The sequence below is a fragment of the Alosa alosa genome, chromosome 3 (assembly GCF_017589495.1).
Source record: "Alosa alosa isolate M-15738 ecotype Scorff River chromosome 3, AALO_Geno_1.1, whole genome shotgun sequence".
Taxonomy (NCBI): Eukaryota; Metazoa; Chordata; class Actinopteri; order Clupeiformes; family Clupeidae; genus Alosa; species Alosa alosa.
The window spans coordinates 34,063,857-34,085,206 of NC_063191.1; the positions used below are offsets into that span (position 1 = coordinate 34,063,857).

Genomic DNA, 21,350 nt, shown 5'->3' on the forward strand with positions numbered 1-21,350 from the left:
GAACCTCTTCTCACCAGTTTTGTTTTTTAGAATGAGATGTTTCTTGTTACGCACAATATTATCAGTTCGAGCCCGTATGTGTCGTGTACTATCTCTGTCAGTCACATAATGATCAACAAGGCCAATGAGGGTGTCCAATCTGATCAGTTTTGAATTCTCTGCATTAAGCGTGACGCCTTTCGCCTTCATACAGGTTTTACCCCGGGCTGTGCGATAGCCATAAGTCTTCGGTCCGGCTGAACAGAATTCTGTGATGTAGTCACCATCATCCAGCTCATTTGTGAGATCCCCTAAATAGGGCCCCAGCGGCGGCTCCCAATCGCCATCCTTTGAGACATAAACCGCACTGTCAGTATCTGTGTACAAAAGGCGCTCACCCAATTTGTCCATAAGCTCGTACAATTTAAGGCGAGCATGAGCGGTGGTGAATGCACCCACAAACACATTTATGTCTGGGGTCTGTACACAACTACCCTCAGCATGACGCCATTGGACTAAGGCCACATCATCAGACACAAATGAAAAGTGTGTGACATCATATTCACAACCAAAATGTATCTGGCAAAATGCTCGGGTCTTTCACCATCTCGGTGGTGGGCAAATTCTCTCTCATAGAGAAGCGACCCCAGAGGCTGTTGAGCAACAACTTGTTTATTTGCCTTACGGCAGGGTTCAAACAGATCTTATCAGGATTCAGCCTAATCCCCTCCTTCTCATAATAGTCCTCGATGTAGGCCTCTTTAGCCTCATCAGTCACCGCGTGGGCAGGGTATCCGCTAGCTTCCTGCTTGTATTGGAGAAATGTCTTCACATAGTCTGAAAACAATGTGTCAGATCTCTGAGAAAAATGCCAGACCTCATCAACCTTGGTAACAATGTAGCCCTTTTCAATAGCCTTCATCAGCTCAAGACTAACCCAACACCCCGAAATGGAGCGCTCATCCTCACTGTGCTCACAGGGGCTGGTCTGATTCTCTTCTACAGCACAAGTCCTGCAGAGGGGGAACATCAATTTGCCGTTGCAGCGGTATGGAAGCACGGGGTGTAGTAAGCCCCTAGGTGGAGAGACTGTAGCTTTGATCAACCCGTAATAATTTTCAAGTGGCTGAAAATCTCCCACTATGATCTGGGGGTTGTGGATGGGGTACTCACACTTGCTCTGACATGCCGGGTATAGGGATGTGAAATCAACGTAGTGAATTTTCTCACCCTCACCAGCTTTGCGGTAAAGATTGTAGGCATCTGTTCTTCCACCGTTAAGAGAATCGCGAGGATTTAAACGCTCGGGGTGTACGTATGTGGCCATGAATCTCTTAACATCAGGGTCACGCTGCTTAGCCTGGTTCCACTCACATTCCCACATCACTTCGACCCTAAACCCTTTGGTCTTGGTGAGGTATGTCACCTTATCATCAAAATGTCTCCTCACATCCCCGTAAGGGATATTTAACAGGGGGTGTATATGGTCTGGATTGTAGCGGCAATCATGGCCGTGATGAAAACAGCCATTAAATTCGAAAGTGCATGTTTGACACCATTTTTTTCATAATAGCCGCCGAGGTAGTACTGACCCACGCGTGCACCTCGCCACCTTTCAAAGCATGTTGTACAACCATATCTCTACTATCATTCACATATTCCAACCATTGGATAGAGGAGTTGGAGTATGCCTTATGTTGGTTAACATAGGCATTGTTGTGTGTGAGTGCTATTGTGTCTCGCAGGAAGCGCCTTTGTAGACAGCCATGCAGCAGGATGCTAATGTAGTCTGAGTGAATGGGTCTACACCAGTACAGCCCAAGAACGCCTCAGGGTATTTCATGCACGCGTCCCTCAGTAGCACAACATCATGGACCCCGTAAAGATCGTAGCTCTTTCTGAAAATCAAATCGCCTTTGGATGCTTCGCTATGCCATGTGTCAAAGTCGGCTCTGTCTTTATCGGACATGGTGTCGTACCCATAGTACTCACGGTCTGGATAGGGGCCCCTATAGTAGTTGTTCGCTGCTGTGTTAAATTTGTGTGGGAAGTACCCTTTCTCACCGGTGATCAGATTTAAGGCCGCAGTTGTCTTAGCCAAACGCATGGGGATGAACGAATAGCTGTCAATGAACCGCTGTTTAAAGATCTCATCATACATGAAAATTAATCTGCATCCAGTCATGATTATTTTGGGCGTAACCCCTAGCTTGGTGAAATGCTCCAGTAAAATTATATTATCAAACCCTGATGCATTGTGGGCCATCCATGTGTAGCCCTTATATGTAGACCGTCTGAAGTGTCTCAACATCATAAACACGCAACTACTACCCTCGGCCTCAAAAGATCCCCCTTTGAAAGTCATGGCAGCAGCAAAATTAGCCTGGTGTTTACCATTTTCAAATCGTGTTTCTAAATCGAAAAAGATATACTTGGGCTCTGTCTCTTCCGGCTTGAAGGGTTGAATGAAACAGCTATGGTTATCACCAGGCACCAAATTGGCTTTACAGTGAGGACAACGCATGGCTGAGCATCTGTGGGGGTTTTTCTTATTCATGCTAACATGATATCGTCTGTTACACTTTTTGCAGTACTTAGTGACATCACATGGGACCACCATTCTGCCTATAACCCCAGTGGGCTCAGGTTGTTTGTGTCTGGAATGGCAGTAAGCTGATTTGCAGTATCGCATACAATCACGGCAGTATACTGATGGTCCTTTATTTTTGTGGCAATTCACATCGTTGCATACATCACAATTGTATTTACACGCGTGATCACGTTTACTACTGTAGCCATGGTAGCAAAAACCACAAAAGTGTCCTTCCCCCAGGAATGTATTGGGGCGCAAAATCCGGTGGTAATGATTGTCATGGAGGTACAGATAAACAGTTTTCTTAGGGTCGGGTGCCACCCTAGTCTGATACGTCAGCAACTCATGTAGGGGGGTTCGGTAAAAGACCACAATTTTAACATCATACATATCCTCAAACACGGCCACATCAGCAAAACCTATTTGCTGCTGAGGCGTGAACCCCGCATGCTCTAGGACTTATCAAAAAATAAAAGTAAACTTCATACTACTCTCAGCCATTAATATAGTTGCTAGGAGTGGGGATTGAACCCACAAGGATACAAACATCCATTGGCTCTTAAGTCCAACGCCTTAACCACTCGGCCATCCTAGCAGCACACTTTGTATTTAGCCCCATTTACCACTAAACATATACAACTCTTACAAAGTTTATCTGATTCCCCATTATCCACAAAACACACATGGGGGTTTGGGGGCCAATATGGACGCCAGGGGTTTGACACCAGTCACATGACTGTCACATGACACTACATCCAATATGGATGCCAAGGGGGCGTGGCATTGTTTGACACCAGACACATGACTGTCACATGACTTTACATCCAATATGGCTGCCCAGGGGTTTGACACCAGTCACATGACTGTCACATGACTCACAAAACAATAACAATAACAAACAACACGTGGTGACAACCACGTGGCTAATTTGCATAAAAAGGAGGCGTGATTATGACGTGATTTATGACCTTTCAGGGGGCGGGGCTTATTTTGACAGATAGTTCATGATAATTACTACTGTCTAGCCTACTTTTTGTACCCTATTTTAATATCTGTTCAAGGTAGTTGCCATATAGTGATGGGGCTCCATGGTCGTATAATGACGTGTAATACTCAATACTAAACTCAATACTAAAGGTCAGTCTTGGCATTCAGTTTATGGGTGTTGCTTCGAGTTTTACCATTTTTATAGTTCAACTCTTATGGGTCGAGGGAAAATTGAACACCTTTGATTGTGGTTGTGCTTCTACTTGTTTATTTGTCTTCATTTAATAATGAAGTAGCCTACATTGAATGATTTGCTCTTTGTCAAAAGAAAATTCGGAAGGTCTGGCATGTCCAGAGAATTTATACAAGTATAATAAATACAAATAAAAAATAATATGAACAATTATGAGTTGATGCAGTTGGATTTTGGATTTCCTATCGTGTTTTTCTTAAAAGTGCACTTGGACTTGGTTAATTGGATATCTTACGGACAGCTGTCTTATGCCTCCCACTGAACACCATGTCAGTGCCTTGAGGTAAAGATGACACCACTAGTTGTCACTCCCCTGATTTGTCATTCAAGTTCCACTGCAATATTAATGCAGGATAAAAATAGGTGCACCTTAAGTGCCAACTAGGGTTGATTGTTCTCCAGCATCATCCTTCAAATGGTTTCTAACCTCCAGTCCTGTTCCATGTCAACAGAATCAGCCAGACAACACAGCAGGGGCCACACCGATGTCTGGACACTGCAGCTGTCCCTTGGTACCATTCACATCTGGGCAAATTGTTCTGTCTCTGCATTATGATTTGCACAGACAGCTGATATTGTCAATGGAGTATAAAAAATGGAGATATGCTGCAACTTCTCTATATTTTACATTGTAAATCTAATGTAAATTGTAAATATGTCATTGTAAATTGTAAAAATGCTCAATGTCACTGACCAGAGAGTAGTATTATTATATGTCTTATGTTATTTAATTTAATGTACTAACTGGTATGTTAAAATTACTCTGTCTTTCCGTCACTAAGTCTTTCCTTTTTTCCAATGGCTTAAATATTTAATGAAATATTCATGGACAGAAGATTAACTTACTATCATGTTGATACTCAATAGGAGTGAATAGATTTCCCATGCAGTCTATGTCCGAGAGGATTTCCCTTTTTTAGACACAGAGGACAGAGGGCACCAAACCTTTCCAGATGGTCGCCTCATCAGAGACACGATGAAATGTGCTGGCCCGTCTCCAGTGTGACTTAACCCAGTGAATATGCCACTTATGCCACTAAACTAGACTGGCCAAAAATGTGAGATTGGAAAGGCTACATTTGCATTCGGAGATACTCCTGTGCCCCCAGAGTTGCAAATATGGGCTTTCATAAAATTGTAAAGACAGAACAGTGTCCCCATGCAATCAAAATGGCTGCTTGGGTAATTTAATCACAATGGCTAACTGCCCATAAGCTGTTTGTTTTAGTGATTTAATATGTATATGAATTACCAACGTGTGTTGGTATTTTTAAACGCACACACATGACACGCACACAAACACACACAGATAGAGATAGAGAGGAGAGAGAGAGAGAGAGAGAGACTTTGACTTTTAAGGTTCCTTTATTGACAGTCAAAAAAGGAAACCAGGTAACATGAAAACCAACCCATAATAAACCTCACGAAAAAACAACTCCCTCAGCCCCTAGAGCATTCGGAGCGCCTTTCGGAGAAGAACCCGGCCCCCAAAAAACCCACCACCTCGACTCCCTCACACCAGAGAGGGCCTAAAGATTCCTGACTTTCACACAGATGTGATAGAGTGCCTTCTTGCTTGCACTGTCTGAACTCCAGCTGTGGTGTCGCGAAGCTGAGAAGCACACCTTGGCCCTCACACCACTGTCCGACTGCGGGTCTCAGCCGCAGCTCCGGGAACCAGTCCAGCTCACCCGTGAACTCCATCGGGGACAGGAGACAATGTTTTGCATCCTCAGGGATAATCCTGTGAATGTCCGTCATCACCCTTGAAACAAGCCGGACTGAAAAAGTCCCCGTAAGTCCTGCCACCTCCTCTGCAGAGCGCCAGAAGTCCGCCAGCACTGAATCCTTGAGCTTCATGATGCCAGCCCGAAGAACACTAGCCCTCAAAATGGGGGACTGCAATGCCAAGTCCAGGTCCATCAAAAACAATTGCCTTTCCATCCCCAAGCCACCGGCTTGCCTCAACAAAGCACAAGCAGTCTGTGCCCAGCTGACCTCCGGGACGTACAGCAGTCTCTGGGCCGCCTGCAGCCAGAAAGCGTCCACTCGGCTTCCTATGTCCATGAGGCCTTGGCCCCCCTCCTGCAGCAGGAGGTATAACACAGCCGCTCTGAGCCAGTGCTGCCCTGACCAAAAGTCCACCATCATACGCTGGATCTCCACCACCAACTCCTTGGGTGGATCCAGAACAGACATCCGGTGCCACAGTGCCGAGGCAATGAGGTTATTCAGGAGAGAGAGAAAGAGAGAGAGAGAGAAAGACATTAACACAGACACACATACACACTTACTGCACGTGGAGGGAACCAGAAATTGATCTGGAGCTGATGAGCAAGCATCTAGGTGATCCTTTCCATGCCCCCATCATCGCCACTACCCCATCTTAGACATTTCACATAAGCAACCACCAAAAGAGAATAACCACTGCCTGCCTTCCTCTTGTTAGCCTCAGATGGCATGACTTTTATGCTTCACTCTACTCATCCACAACCTTTTGCCAACATTTTGCCGCAGCTCAAGTGAGTCATAGAGACAGTTTGTCATGGCTGATGCCGGCCCTCACATTGCCTTGTGTGACAGGCTGAGACGGGGGCCTGACATGAAGGCAGTGGGAGGACAGAGCCTGAAAGACTATCTGTCCCAGAATGCTTGTTCATTTGAATGGGGAATACCCACTGAATATACATATTTCATGAAGGATCGAGTGCTAAGCACGAGGAATCAACTGTTCAAATTAGATGGGAGACTAGGGGAACATACGGAGGTAAATGTGGAATGTATAAAGTGCAAATGAAAAGAACCAGAATTAAAGGACATTGCGATGAAAAGCTAGGTTTTGCTTTAATCATCAGAAAATGTCCTCCATCAAAAGGAATAGACATTTGGATGCCTATTACTCCCGAACCTGCTTTTGTCATGACTACAAAGACTAGCTATTTGCTGCATCCTCAAAGGACAAAGAAAGAAGAGAAGAACTCAACTCCATGATCATAGTTCACACCACAAATAATATTTTTACAAAATCCATGGAGGAAGAACAACCAGTCTCCAATGCAATGATTGTGCAGAGAAATATATCATTTTTGACTGAGCCTCAATGGCACCAATATTTCTAGTCTCTCTAATGCTACACACATACTGTACACTTTTCACACTAAGATGAAGGAAGACTAAAGATGACTCTGTAATAGAGGACATGATTTCTGAACACACATCAGAATAACATCTAATAATGTCATTCTCTATTCATGAAGTAATTTGAAGGGATTGGTGGCTATGAAGTGTGGTTCAGGCTGGTAGAAGATTTTTGCCTCAGTCGTAGGATGGGCAAGGCAGAAGCCAACTTTGACCCAGACAGACTCGGCCTGTTTCAACAGCTGTAATGATGAATCTGAGCCACACTCAGTGGGATGCTGTCATGGGAAAAAGGCATGTCATGGCGCATTATAGAAATATGGGCATCCAAAAAATAATTATTTTGAAGACAACAAAATGCTTTTAGCTATTCAACTTCAACAAGTTTGCGTAAAAACGCTGGTACACATTGTATTACCGACACACCACAAAGGAAGAAATTAGACTCGATGCAAACTTGTTGTTAGATTATTTATCCCAAATTACGTATACTTAGATGTGGTTATATGGTTGTTATGGTTATGGTATTTCACGCTTTTATCAAAAGTGACTGGACAAAGAATTTACAATGGATAATATACACTTGTGTTAGAGGCAAATATACTGTATTATTTTTGGAATTATAGATGAAGGAAAAAGGCATTGTAACAAACATAAAAAGGCTTGTCCTATTTAGACAGCCATGTTAACACATAGCCTAACACAGCGTGAAAGGCAGCTGTTCTGAATGTCTCTCCTTGGCCAAATAAATGCTGGAACACATTCCAACGAGGGTGAAAAAACACACACACACACACACAGCCATCTTGTTTCATCCTTGCATGCATGTGTATGTGTTTATATGTTAGTCAGCTAAACCATTTGCACGTTGAAATCAGGACCATAAATCAGATGGGCTCGCTTTGAAGTCCATATAGGAAACCTTTTGATCCTCTTGGTCTGTCTCGCAGATGCCAGCCACTCTGTAACCCTCACAGAGAAATTCATTGCTCCCAGAAATTCATCTGACCAAGCCTTTCTTATCAGGGAAAATGGCTTTCACTGACACTTCTTTAGAGAGTGAGTTTAATAATGGGCTTAAAAATATAGCAGTCCACAAAAAAAAAAACATTACATTATACATGCAGTTAGTAATGCAGGTATTTCAATGCACTGTATATTGACAGTCCATAAGTGAATATTTATAAAATTATAGACAAGCAACAGTGAAGCTCACAATCACAGACAATGGACCCTCGAGAGTTTCCACCCTGGTGACCTTTGGAATGCCCCATCGCCCATCAAAGCGTGTTGCCAGTCCTGCTCAGAAGCTGTGGGAAAAAGCGAAGGAAATTGAGTCTAAAGAACGGGGGATATCCGTGGTAACAGACACAGAGCCGCTGTGATTTCCATTGCAATCAGACAGAGACACGGCCCTCCGGTCTTCACACATCCTTGTCATATTGATTGTACTTCAATTGAACATTTGCACTACATTCAATGAATGTCAGCAATGCCTCCCAAGGATACAAACCATAGCAGTATAATACAGATCTGGAGAGAGGGAGGAAGTACTAACCCCATTCATTTCAAGGGCCCATGCCAGCTGGGATGCTAACTGGCTGAAGCTAAGTTAACCCTCCAAATCCTCACTCCCCGATACAAACCCCAATGCCTCTTATACATAGGTCCCTTTCCCTTTCTTCATCAAATGACCCTGAAATGGAACCACATCCCATCACGATCCAATCTAGCTCCATCATGGGAGATAGAGAGGCCAGTTGGTTTACTCTAGTTCAACACAAAGGAGCTATAATCATGTTCTTAAAAATGAGATTCCAAGACAATCATGAATGGCTTGTTCATTTAAGAGGGTCTGTTACTTATTACAGGGTCCTATGACTAGTCGGTTTGTGGTCCCTCACCATGAATTATAGCTCTCTTGCCATCTAGACAGAGGAAATTATGTAATGCAAGGAAGGCTGAGGTCTGCCAGTTGATGTTACCACTGGCGCGCATGCTGAAGTGTGGTCCACAGAATTGTCATCAGCTGCCAAGGCAGTGGCATGAGAAAGTGGCAGCTGATTGACACCTGAGAGCTTGTTCTTCACAGACTTCACCCAGCAATGTTTCATATCATATTTCATATTTCATACTGCAGTAATGAGCTCCTGAAAAGAGGCCATTCAATGCTCTGTAAATGTTTTAGGAGAAATGTATGATTCCTTGAGGGCATTGCAATTTATAGCCTGAGAAGGAGTTACCTGACAAGAGGAAAGTTTTAGCAATAGACCTCTGAAGTTCACCTACAAAAAAGAACCAAAACGGCCATCTTTGCCCATGTAAGGAGATCTGGTTGTTAATTGAAGCTAACTACTGTACCTATGGCAAGTTGCATTGCAAGTTAGCTCTGGGGTAGCAAAAATCTAAGTATGCTGCTTTCACGTACCGGAGATCACAGTATCCACTCGAAGGCAGAGGACAAAAGTGTGTTCAGGAAAACGTCTGCATTTCAGACTTTTTCATCCCCGCGAGAGTTTAACAGGTACGATAATTCAACATTTTTTGTAGCTTTTTGTTTTTAGCTTTTTTTGTAGGCGAACTTCAGAGGTCAATGGGCAAAGTGATGTATCAACGTCATAGACAGGCACACTTCATAACTAGCCCGTTAGCCAGATCAGCACAGAACAACACGGATATGCCATGTGCTGTGTGTGTGCCTTGCCAAATGTTACAGGTAACAGAGCCAGCATGTCAACCCTTTGCCTGAATCGCTCACAGTCATTTGGGACAGCTCCATCAACTGATGATTGATCCATGTCTAAGCAAAATACTTGCTTTCCTTGGGTGGGTGGGTGATTCAAGGGGTTCTGCAAACAGCCTGTTTTTACACAGATACAGATTCCTCAGGTCTGGCTGTGCAAACACCATGTTTAGCCAGCTTGCTCTTGTCTGTCAAAAAACACACCCACCTGGCATTCTATCATATTTTGTACCTGATCAAAATGCTCAAAAAGATAAAGACTTCAGAGGGAATCACCCTGACTTGTTCCCCCTCCCTTTCCTCTGTGACTGGATTCACACCACGCTCCAAATAGACACTCTTCCCACAGCGCCACGGAACTGCACTCCCACTCTTTTTCAATATAACATAGTATTGTGTGATGTGTGATGGCTGGTTCTCTCACAGTGTGGGGGAGTTTGGTGTGGGGGGGGGGGTTGGGGTGGGCTCTGAAAGTGCTGCAAGTCCACGTATATGCATGATGCTGCGAGTTCACGGGGGGTCGTTATCCATCACTCACGACGAGGGCAGCACAAGATCACAAGATGATGGGTCTCTCTTTGCCTGGGCTTGCCTGGGCTGTGGGGTGAGTGGAGAACTGACAGGTTCGCTTATGGGGGGTGGGTGGGGGGGAGGAAGATGGAAGCAACACAGGGGAGACGGGACTCCCGGATGGAGCGGGGAGACAAACTTGATGTCGATTCAAGTTCAACTCGATTCCTGATGTCGGGCCCCCATGAGTCAAAGGGTTCATGCAGTAAACAATAGTAAATAGACATGCTCACACATGGTTTAATGGGAAAAAGCTCAGCAATATGGTACGCTTTGCTATAATGTTTGCACATTTTTTCTCATTTTGCTCATTGGCTTTAACATCATGCAAGTACTCTTATTCATGAGAAAAAAATTAGACCTAGTTTCCTGCCAGTCCTGAACAGATGCAAGGTTTCAGGCTACAACTAGTCTACTGGGTTTAATCCATTTTTATGCAACCTCTCATCCTCTATTTTTCCAGGAAATTAAAAATAGCTTACAATGAAGCAATGCAGATGGGACTATTTAAAAATAATTTGAAACTATCAGAATCAGTTTTATTGGCCAAGTATACTTACATACACAGGGAATTTGACTTCGGTAGGTGTTGACTCTCTATACAGTACATTCAACAAGACATGTAGTAACTTTTACACTCAGTAGACAAAAAGTGCTAGAGCTGAAAGCAGCTCATAAACCCCTTTCTTTGCTCTGTAGGACGATCAGTGACATTATGATACAGTGCCACCACAATGCAGTAGAATGCGACGAAATTATATAGAACCATAAACCAATACGCAATACTTTGTGTGATGTTTCCCTGAATCGTTCCACTTGAGTTGTTGTTTTCTTTTTGAGTTTCTGTATTTTATTTATTTTCCCATGGGTGTGTAGGGAGAAGGAGGCGTGTGGGTGTGGCTATGGAGCTTTTCCCCACGGGCCGCAAAAGTGAACTCTGACTTGGGGTGCCACCTCACCCTCTGTCTCTTTCTGGGACTGTTCAACAGGACATCATGTGTGCATGTGTGTGTGTGTGAGCAAGCAATAAATTCACTTAGTGAGACTCATTTCCGTCATCATGTTGAGTCATTTCTTTTTAAACAAAACACAACACAGAGTACATTAAGGGAGAGCAAAACACTCCTGTTACAGTCACTGTGACATCAGTCTGCATTATAGGCAACGTTGCAGTCTTTAGTAACAGAGATGGAAGTAATCAGATGAGCTGAACCCACTCTGTAATGGTCCATGTACTGTACGATGACACTGATTTTATTTCTGCAAAACACTTTGTATCAATTTAAATGGTCTGTCTTTTCCCGACAAGCCAAAGATTTGCATTCTGGCACAGTTATTTTCACTAAGACATAATGTGCACTGTTATGTCAGTGGGATTTTTGATGGAAAAAAAACAGCAACAAGACAGACCATAAGACACGTTTCTTTGTTATTTACTTAATTATTTTTTCTTTTCTCTTTCTTTCTTTCTTTCATTCACAACTCAGTCATCTATTTACAGATCACTGACATTGTCCCTGTCCTCTCCATCAGTAAATGACTTTCTACATGTGCATTAGAATATGTGTGCACTGGTACACTTTGTACCCTGCCCCTTTATGGTCACTCACGGTCAGTAACCAAAGAGAAACAGAGGAATGTGATGTCCCTTTCTCTAGTCAAAGTCTATTTGGCATATATCTTTAATGATACTTCAGCCACAGAATACAATCTGTCAACACCTGTTGATTGCTTGAGACGATGACCCTAAAGGACACTATAAGATCTGTGCTGTTACCTCATGGAAACCGTTGCAGTTGACTGCCTTCACAAGCACTGGATGACTGATGGTGATGGTTGATGGGTCAGTAATATGAACTACATGATACCTGTTCCGCTGGCATCGTGGCACAATACTAACGGGGTCTTATTACAGTGTCTTAAGTCTCAGACCTTATCCAGGGGTCAGATCAATGGTGCAACTTGATGCATGATTTAGAATAGCTTTCAATTAGTCCACAACATTTATGTGGATCAGAATGACAAGTAAAATCAATACTGTCACGCACACAGTGACATTCCGGTGGTCCAAATCAGGCTTTTGTATGAGCCTTTTAGAATCTCACAGGCAGCGTTTCAGTCCTAAAATCCATCGATAGATCTGCACCTTTGCTGTCCGGTTCCATTGTGTTTTCATGAAAAATACGTGCTTCTTATTAACAATAAACAAAACACTCATCCAAGAGTCCTCTCTGTGCAACCCATGGTGTGAAATGGTTTTAAGCTCTGTTTGTGTTACTAAGATGTTCACGGACAAATTAGGCAAGGGAGTGCTATCAATTATTTCAAATTAATGGATCCTTTTAAACAATGTTTCTCAACATAACCTCATGATGCGAATCATAACATTTGAGGAAAACACTACACAGCATCATGTCATGAGTAAATGAACCACAATTCAATGTCAGTGAAACACTAGCTCCATCTAGTGGTGAATACATGCATTTGAAGCTTTCACTAATTCTGGAAATTAATACTAACCACAAATTGCCACTTCATGCAAAAGTGCACAAATAAGAAATGGTTTCACATACTTAAAAAAAAAACCTTATTTTTCAGTATCACAAAGAGTTTGTGACAATGTGTGATGTCTGACACCTATGAGCCCTGTTTGTTTCCTACAGTGTAACAGAGCTTATAGCAGAACCTTAACTCACTCTGTCACTGGAAGGCAGCTGTCATGACAACTGAGCAGGAAGCTAACCTAGATAGCCAGTGGGCCTTTCACAGACCAAGGGAATAATGTGTTGTGGAGACCAGTAAAGACTATTCATCCATCTTATTAGGTGGATTCCTCTGGATTAGCCTACATTGACCAATAATGTTTGTTCTGTGCTTCCTTTTTAAATAATTTACATGATTATTAATTATATTTTAATTAATAGTTTTAAAATCCTGTCATGCACAGAACACTATAGGACACTAACCTTCATTTTCATGCAATTCCAGCCACGTGCTACTGAGGGATGAAGCAGATTGTGTAGATGTGTACAAACAATTACCTCAAGATCTGGCCATGATTTGTCAACAGTGAAGTTAGCCCCCACTACTCCATTCATCTATTTATCTTTACTAGTCCACCATACATCTGTTCTCTGCTGGGTTGTATTGCTGGAATAAAGGATTTCAGCTAAGCTTGACTTTTTAGAGCTTCATTGCATAGCACTGCATCTTTTACAGTCCTCATCAATTCATTGGAGCAATTAGTCTACTATAACATGGGATTTGTGTGCAAGAATTCATGCTCCTTGTATCCTCCTAAATAACATTCTATCACTGTTTGGGATATTCTGAAACTATGGACACAGCCAGTATACCTGGATAGGAGACCTTCTTTGTGAGAACAAATGTTGTATCTAAGGGAGGTGGTGGTAGCCATTGAGTTTTACTCATTGTAATTGTTGGGCACCCAATACAATAATTACTTTCATGAGGACACATTGATAAGAAAAAATATATACATGCCTACAGTACATGCCCATTGTCCTTACATACACACATATTTTATTGTTTTAATCAAGAAAGGTGTAGGTTGAAAATGGTGTTTAAATGCAATCAGCTAAATCCAACAAACAAGCATTATTGTACTAATTACATAACTGTAATTAATGTTCATCTCTAACTTACTGATATTGTTCCCTTTAAAAAAAAAAGATTGTAAGGAAAAGTTTTAAGCTAACTGGCTTGTCTTAGGCATCCTTTTTATAAAAAACATATAAAGTATTTAAAAAAATTAAATCATTCACTCAATTAAAAATGCCAATTTCAAATTTCATTATATTTATCCTCTATATAAGTCCTTTAGAACGTCCTTCTCATGCATTTGAAGGGCTTTGAACAGTATCTCTGCCTGATTTTTGACAGTTATTCTATTCAGGATCATCCTCATCTGGGCTTCCTTAGTCCTCTCTGCTTCCACTTCAGAGATCATTTCAGAGTGAAAACCCTCCTCCTTCAGATGGTCTAGAATGGGTATGAGGTTTTTCCACTGACTTAATAAGAGAACCGCGATTCTTCTCTAAAAATGTCTTTTTGTCTAAACAGAAAGAAGAGAAGACACCAAGAAAGAAATATTAAAATAATTATCCCACATAATCCATTTTAGTTATAGTGTGGCATAAAATAGTCAGATGTATACTTAATAGTATACAACATGAATCAGATGTCAAACTGCATATATGCCTGTGACATGCCACACTGACACATGACATGCCATCTTCTGGTCATGATATGTGCCAGTCAAAAACAGGTTCAATTGTTTGTTCTAATATTCATTTCTAAACATGCCACAATATTTATATATTTCTAAAATACTCAAATCAAGCCATGCCCCTAAAATGAAATTTATGTAGTAGCCTACATTGTGCTGTACAAAAGAATGTCACCTGTTGATGTGACACTCAAAATAAAGGTGATGCCATAAAATGTACTGTGGCAATGACATAAAACAACTCCTTTGTATTTGTCACAACTGTTTGGACTTTACCTGGTATCAGGCTATCAAAGTCTGCTGAGACATCTGTTGAAGGCCTACTTCCATCTATGCAGATAAAAAGAACAGGATCAATCAAGTCAATATTTTGTTAATTTCACAAATTCTGTCATGCACTATATTGTTCTATTGTTATTGTTGCATTCATTGTATCAATTGTATTATTGTATTGGCTTCAATTAAATACGCCTGCTAGCTGTTGCATCAAAACAACTGTTCCACGGCTACATCCTTCTTTCTTAAAACAAGGAACTAGCTATAGGGGAAGTATTCATATACTTCGCTACCTATTTCCACTGTTCATTAAGCACAATTAACTAATTAGTATGAAATAGCTTTTATAAAACATCCTATAAATCACCTGATAGGGACGACACCAACCATTTGGCAAGGTCAGGATATGTTTCCTTAATCCTGTCGTCCTCGAGCGCGCGAAGAAATTTTGCACAAGTATCCTCTCCCTTGTTATACAACATGTCAAGGAGGTCACCATTTGCCGTATCTGGGTCTGGGATGCTTTTTATTTGTCTATATTCACCATCAGTTATAATGCTCTCTGAATTGACATGTTGTAAAACAAGGTTTCGATCAAGCCCCAGCCATTCCACGAGTTTGATTTTATTCTTTATGATAAGCTGCTTCTTCTAAAGGGACATAAAGACAGTCAGATTTAGACCTTCGACTGGAGAGAATTTTGACATAAACGGTACAATAGCAATATATGAAATGTCCCAACTTAAAGACTAATCCATCTAGTTTTTGAAGTTGGTGTAATAATAACTAGATGTACCGCATAGCGGTACAAAATATGACCGCCGCTCAGTCCTGTACATCCGTTCTGCGAAAATAAATCACACTTCAATTTGTCTCCATATTTTACTCCATCCCCCACTCTTGAAACTTTTGTGTATGCTTGTTTGGCATGCCTGAGTGTGTGTGTGCGGCTGCACAGAAAGTAGCCTACTGGTGCTGAAAAGGTGAATAGATTGTAGAATAGCCAAAGAAGATGTAGCATTGTTATAATACCTTTAAAATCTCTAAACAATCACAAGTAGGGCAGTTCATCACAGTTCATCCATTGCAACTGGATTGATGAAAGGTCACTTACACCTGTAGGCTACATTGTATTTGGGAAAAGCAAAAGGTATCAGCATAATGTTATTTATTTTTTATTTTTTTTTTTATGTATTTATAAACAAAAACATCTCTGTCAGTTCCATGCCGTTTTCAACAGCTATCAAAAACAAAGGTAATTTTTGGATGGATGGATTTTTTGTGAATGTTTCTTCTTCTCCATAAGATTTTAGTCATCTTTAGTTCATGTAATACTTTATTGTCAATGCACAAATTAAGTAACAGTAGTCTGAAACGAAATGCTGTTTTACATCTAACCAGTGGTGCAAATAACTGACATGTCCAAATGGGCCTTGATGAAATGCGTCGCTAGACTGTTCATACATATTTTTAACGGGCCAAAGTTGAAGAGCTTTTGTCCGTTATTGTTCGTGCAAATATAGGCTGATTCATGTTCCCTTGCATTGTGTAACTGATGTCCATGGCTAGTCTGGCTTTCATCAGACCAAGCTCAATCTTTTAACTAATCAAAAAATAAATAGTGGGCAGATCAGGCTGGGTTCACCCAGCCTAGTCCATAGGCACCCGATATTGTTTAATTTTCCGATTGATATATACACGCTCTGGCTATTCTAAATGCAAAAAATGCATCAGGGAGTTATGACAAAGCGGTAACTAACAAACTAGATCCTAATAGAAAGCTACAGGTAAACTAGATCCTACTTCCCTAAGCTACAGGTAGGATTATAAGGTAGGCCTATTTACAACATAAATTGTCAATAGGCTATGCTGGCGACACAAATAAAATCTCCTTTGAAACCAATGGCTTCATGCCCACAGTATCAAGCGGACTTAAACTGCCATATTGTGGCGAAAAGTTGTAATAACATTCACGCAGCTCCATGAGTCAAGGAAAGCGAATGAAGTAGCCACTACTAAATGGGACCCACTACACAGTAGCTTAAGGTGTGTTGCTAAAGCAGCCATAATGAAATGAAGGTGTCATTGTTTGGATACTTCACACACACGTGCTTTTTAATTTCACAGACTACAACTACCAAGCTGGAATCAATGCACATCGATTCCCCTCTCACACCCTGCACGCACTTAAAACTAAATAAAACAGGCGTCTCAGTCTCATGCATGAATAGGCAAAACTGTATCAGACCGGTGTAACGTTGGTAAATCTTCCATTGCACAGAATGATTTTGTAGCACGTGCAATAAATGACAGTCGAAAAGATACAAACAGTGTTGCTATCAATTTGCTTGGTATAACCGCATTTATAGTTTTCTACAAATGCAATCAATCAAATGGGCCTCCATCACTCAACCAACGCTAACGGTAACATTACCTAGGTCCTTATTGATATTACAAGATTAACGTACCTGCAGTAAAAACCAAGCATGTCCGATAAACATCCTCAGATTTATTTCGGCTTCAAGAAGAAATGGGAATTACACTTCATGTGAACATCGTCCTATCCTTATTAGATGTTCGCTGCGGTAAATTACAGTCCTTATGGGAAGCGTCCATCGTTTTTCCAACCCACTTTTAACTTCCAACAAAATTACGTCTCACTGCAACGATGCGCCATCTAGTGGACAAACGACTACTTATCGCCAATACTGAAAATGCAGCCATGATGATGATGATGATGAATATTTATTTTGGCTTTCTTTTAATCCTACTGAATTTGAAATTATGTATCGGCCGTTCTAATACCGATAGTATGTGGGTGCCTGTGTGTGTGCATGTGTATATGTGTTCACCGCCATTTACAGGCCAATGAGTGTACAGTCACTAAATGTACACATAACCTAATTTTTTTAGACCCCCCCCTATGGATGAAATTCTACGAAACTTGGCATACCCACAGAGAATGCCAGGTCAATCATACACATAAAAATTGGTGCAGTTCTGAACATCTTAACTGAAGATAGGGGCGATTAAAGCAGAATAATATTGCATTTTCATTTTTTTACCGGGGTGGGGTGCAAATCACAAATGAGTGATTATGAGCCAGGTTGATGTGGGCCCTTGAGACCAACATACCATAAAAGATTCTTCATCCTCAGTGCCACGGTTCAGGTAGTTACTTAGGAAAAACTGTTTTTTTTTTTGGTTCGGGGCCCAGCACGGGAGGGTGGTGGTGTTCGAAATGAAATTTTTCCGTAAAAGTCTAGTGGGGCTACATACCCACCAAATTTCATGTACCCCGGTGGTTCGGTGTCCCGGGTATCAATGACCAAAAATTCAGGAAGTAGATGTACATGCATGTGTGCGTGTACAAGTTTATGTTTATGTGTGTGGGTGTGTGTGTGTGTGTGTATGTGCGTGCTTGTGTGTTTGCCTGCGTATGTGTGTTTGTGCATGTGCATGCATGCGTACATACAGTATGTCTACTGTGTGAGTATGTGTCATACTTATGATTACTGTAAATGTATGTGTGTGCGTGTGTATCTGTTTATGCACATGTGTGCACATTGAATGGGTTAACATGACCCCTGGAGGCAAACATACGGAAAAAAAATTGTCATCCTTGGCCCTACAGTTCTCAAGATATTCACAGAGAACTGTGTCTGCCCTACCCTCCTTTGGGGGGTCCAGTCCAGCGGGGGGGCTACAGATCAAAACGAAAAATGACGGTTCCATGCTATCCATGTGGGGGTACATGCCCACCAAGTTTTGTGTACCCCGGTCTTTCAGTGTCCCGGGAATCCTTGTTGGTGTACATCACTAAATGTACACATAAATTATTTTATTGTAAGGCCCCCCATGAACGAAAGTACACAAAACTTGGCATGCATTCGGAGGGTGTCATAATGATCCTACACTTTTAATTTCGTGCAGTTTTGACCTTGTCAGCCAGAGATATTGTGATGAAAACACCTAACATGAAATAAGTGGTAATGGGATGGGTTGACATGCCCCATTAAGACCAACATACATAAAATAGGTGGACCTCCTAGGCCCTACGGTTCTCGAGATATTCACAGAAAACTGTCTCCGGCCACCTACAGGCCAGTTGGTGAATAGAAACATAAATTAATTTTGTTGTGAACGGAATTCCACAAAACTTGGCGTGCATACAGAGGGTGTCATAATGATCCTACACTTCCAATTTCGAACAGTTTTGACTATGTTAGGTCACAGATACCTTCAAAAACACCTGTGTTTAACTAGGTGCATACATGAAATGAGTGTTATGGAATGGGTTGACATGGCCTTGAGATCAACATACAAAAAAAAAATGGTCCTCCTAAACCCTCGTTTTGTGATATTCACAGAAAACTGTGTTTCAGTGTCCAGTCCAGCGGGGGGCTACAGATCAAAACGAAAAACGATGGTTCCATGCTATCCATTGGGGTTACATGCCCACAAAAAACCCCGGTCTTTCAGTGTCCCGAATCATTGACGGAAAAAAAAAAAAAAAAAAAAAAGAAAAAAAAAAAAAAATCTGACTAAACCTATATGACCGCCGCTTTCGCTGCGCGGCGGTCATAATAATAAATTTACAACTTATGACAGCTTCCTTGTTTCGCGTGCCTTTCCATTGAGGCCAAGTACCATCACCACTGTCTGTCTTCATTGTACAACAGAGCTAGGCAGGCTGCATCTAAACGAAATGATGGAGATGATTCTTGTCTACATGGCATAGCCTTTGCACATTTAGTGGCATATTTAGAAGACATGAACAGTGATGAGAACAGTGCCCCTTTCTTCAAATTGACAGACATCGCTCAGTTGTACAAGACCAGGCTGGAACAACTTGGTCTTACTGTAGGTGAACGGATTCACGCCACCAGACTGAAAGAACGACTGCTTTCTGAGCTTCCACATCTGAGGGCACATTTACGCGGAAGAGACACACTCCTGAGTTTTGAGAAGGACATTGGACCAGCTCTCATGATAGTCTGTCAAACTGACAGTGATGCCATGCACTTAATGCGAGCAGCACAAGTAGTGCGCAGAGATCCTTAATTCATCTTTCTCTTTTGACGGGTCATTCAAAGAAAACTGCCAGCAGAGGGCTGTGCCACCATCTCTCTTGGCCTTCATCAACATGGTACTTGATGGTTCAAACATTGAGCATCAGTCCACCACAAAACCTGCCCTAACAATCTCCCAATTGATAGTCTTAACAGTAAGAAGTAATTAATTAAGTAGTAATTAAAGACACAGCCTTATATTAACGTGCTAGCTACAAATGTGTTCAAGCCCGGTTGACCGGCTATTTAAAGGGACACCAGGCAAGCCTGCTGCTTTTTCTCTACGAAACTCTCCCTCGCTCGGTCTGAAGCTCTTTCCCTTTTCTTTGCGTTTTCTGTCAAGGGTTTTCGTTGCTTCTTCGCCGGCTCTGCCATACACACGTTTTCAACAATCTCTAGCGTTTCGTTAGCCTGCCTGCTTCGGTCGGCGGGTAGGATAGTCTTCAGTCTTCACTCGCCCTGTAACGAGTCATTTAACCATATACCGACTTAAGAAGATGAGTAATTAACACGAAAACGTTGCCTGGCGTCCCTTTAACTAGGCTACTCTGTTAACATTACCTATTTCAGCCATAACAAATTTCACATCACCAAGCTGACATATCTACAATATACTCTGTTCAATCATTAAACTAGCTTCAGCTCACATAAATGTTCCAGACTATCTTTTAGTTTAGCTAGGATAATTATTTTGATCAATGTCCATGATTTTTAACTCAAAAGCTAACTACCAAGGAAAACTCCTTCCTGGCTATGGTTAAATTAATTTGCAACATGAATAATATTATGTAATTATGTAATAATATTGTTTGTTAATAGTCAATATGTTTACCTGTTAGAATATGTCGATTGAAGTGCTCTCTACATTGTGCGTACTGTGGCCTGTAGCAACAACTCTCTAAAGCAGGGTTTTTTCAACCAGCGGTGGTATTGCAGGTGGTCTGTGAAAATGGTCTAGTGGGGTCACCTGTGGATAATTCTGTGCTGTGAAGAAATGAATTTAGCCACACATCTCATGAAATAACAACTAATAACTGAATAATAAAGAGACAACATAGAAATTAATTGGGATACATAAAAAATGAATATTTTGATGTTTGTTTACCTTGACCTTTACATAAATGCATTTTCTTGAACTCTGGTGGTTTCAAAGTTATCCGATACAGAATGGGCACCCAAAAGTTAGTGGGAAATGACACCTTAAGTGTTTTTCTACTGTGTTTGGTTCCAACGTGAGGCATTTTTGAATATTATTGGCGGCCATCGGATTTGACCTCTCCCAGGCCTCAGAGGTCAAATTTGACTTCCCTCCCAATCTGAAAATAAACCTCATGGTATAACCTAACTATGGTAGAAGTTTCATGTTTCTTTCAAAATGTGCACAATTTTCATGGTTCCCCGCTGCACTAGTTACAGTAGGGCGGAGTCAGCAGCAAAGCAGTAGAGCTCAAGAGGGTCAAACTCATTTAGGCTACTGAGGTGGCCTCTCA

General features: G+C 41.6%; 1 long non-coding RNA gene and 1 other non-coding gene across 2 annotated transcripts; both read right to left on the reverse strand.

Annotated features, from left to right (window-relative positions):
• Positions 1-3,082: 3,082 nt before the first annotated feature.
• Positions 3,083-3,167, reverse strand: trnal-uaa. The gene has a single exon. It is a non-coding gene; the product is annotated as a tRNA-Leu (tRNA).
• Positions 3,168-14,199: 11,032 nt separating this feature from the next.
• LOC125291910 lies at positions 14,200-15,245 on the reverse strand. The gene is made up of 3 exons (XR_007193082.1): positions 15,156-15,245; positions 14,789-14,842; positions 14,200-14,338 (listed from the first exon to the last, which is right to left on the reverse strand). It is a non-coding gene; the product is annotated as an uncharacterized LOC125291910 (long non-coding RNA).
• Between the last annotated feature and the right edge of the window lie 6,105 nt (positions 15,246-21,350).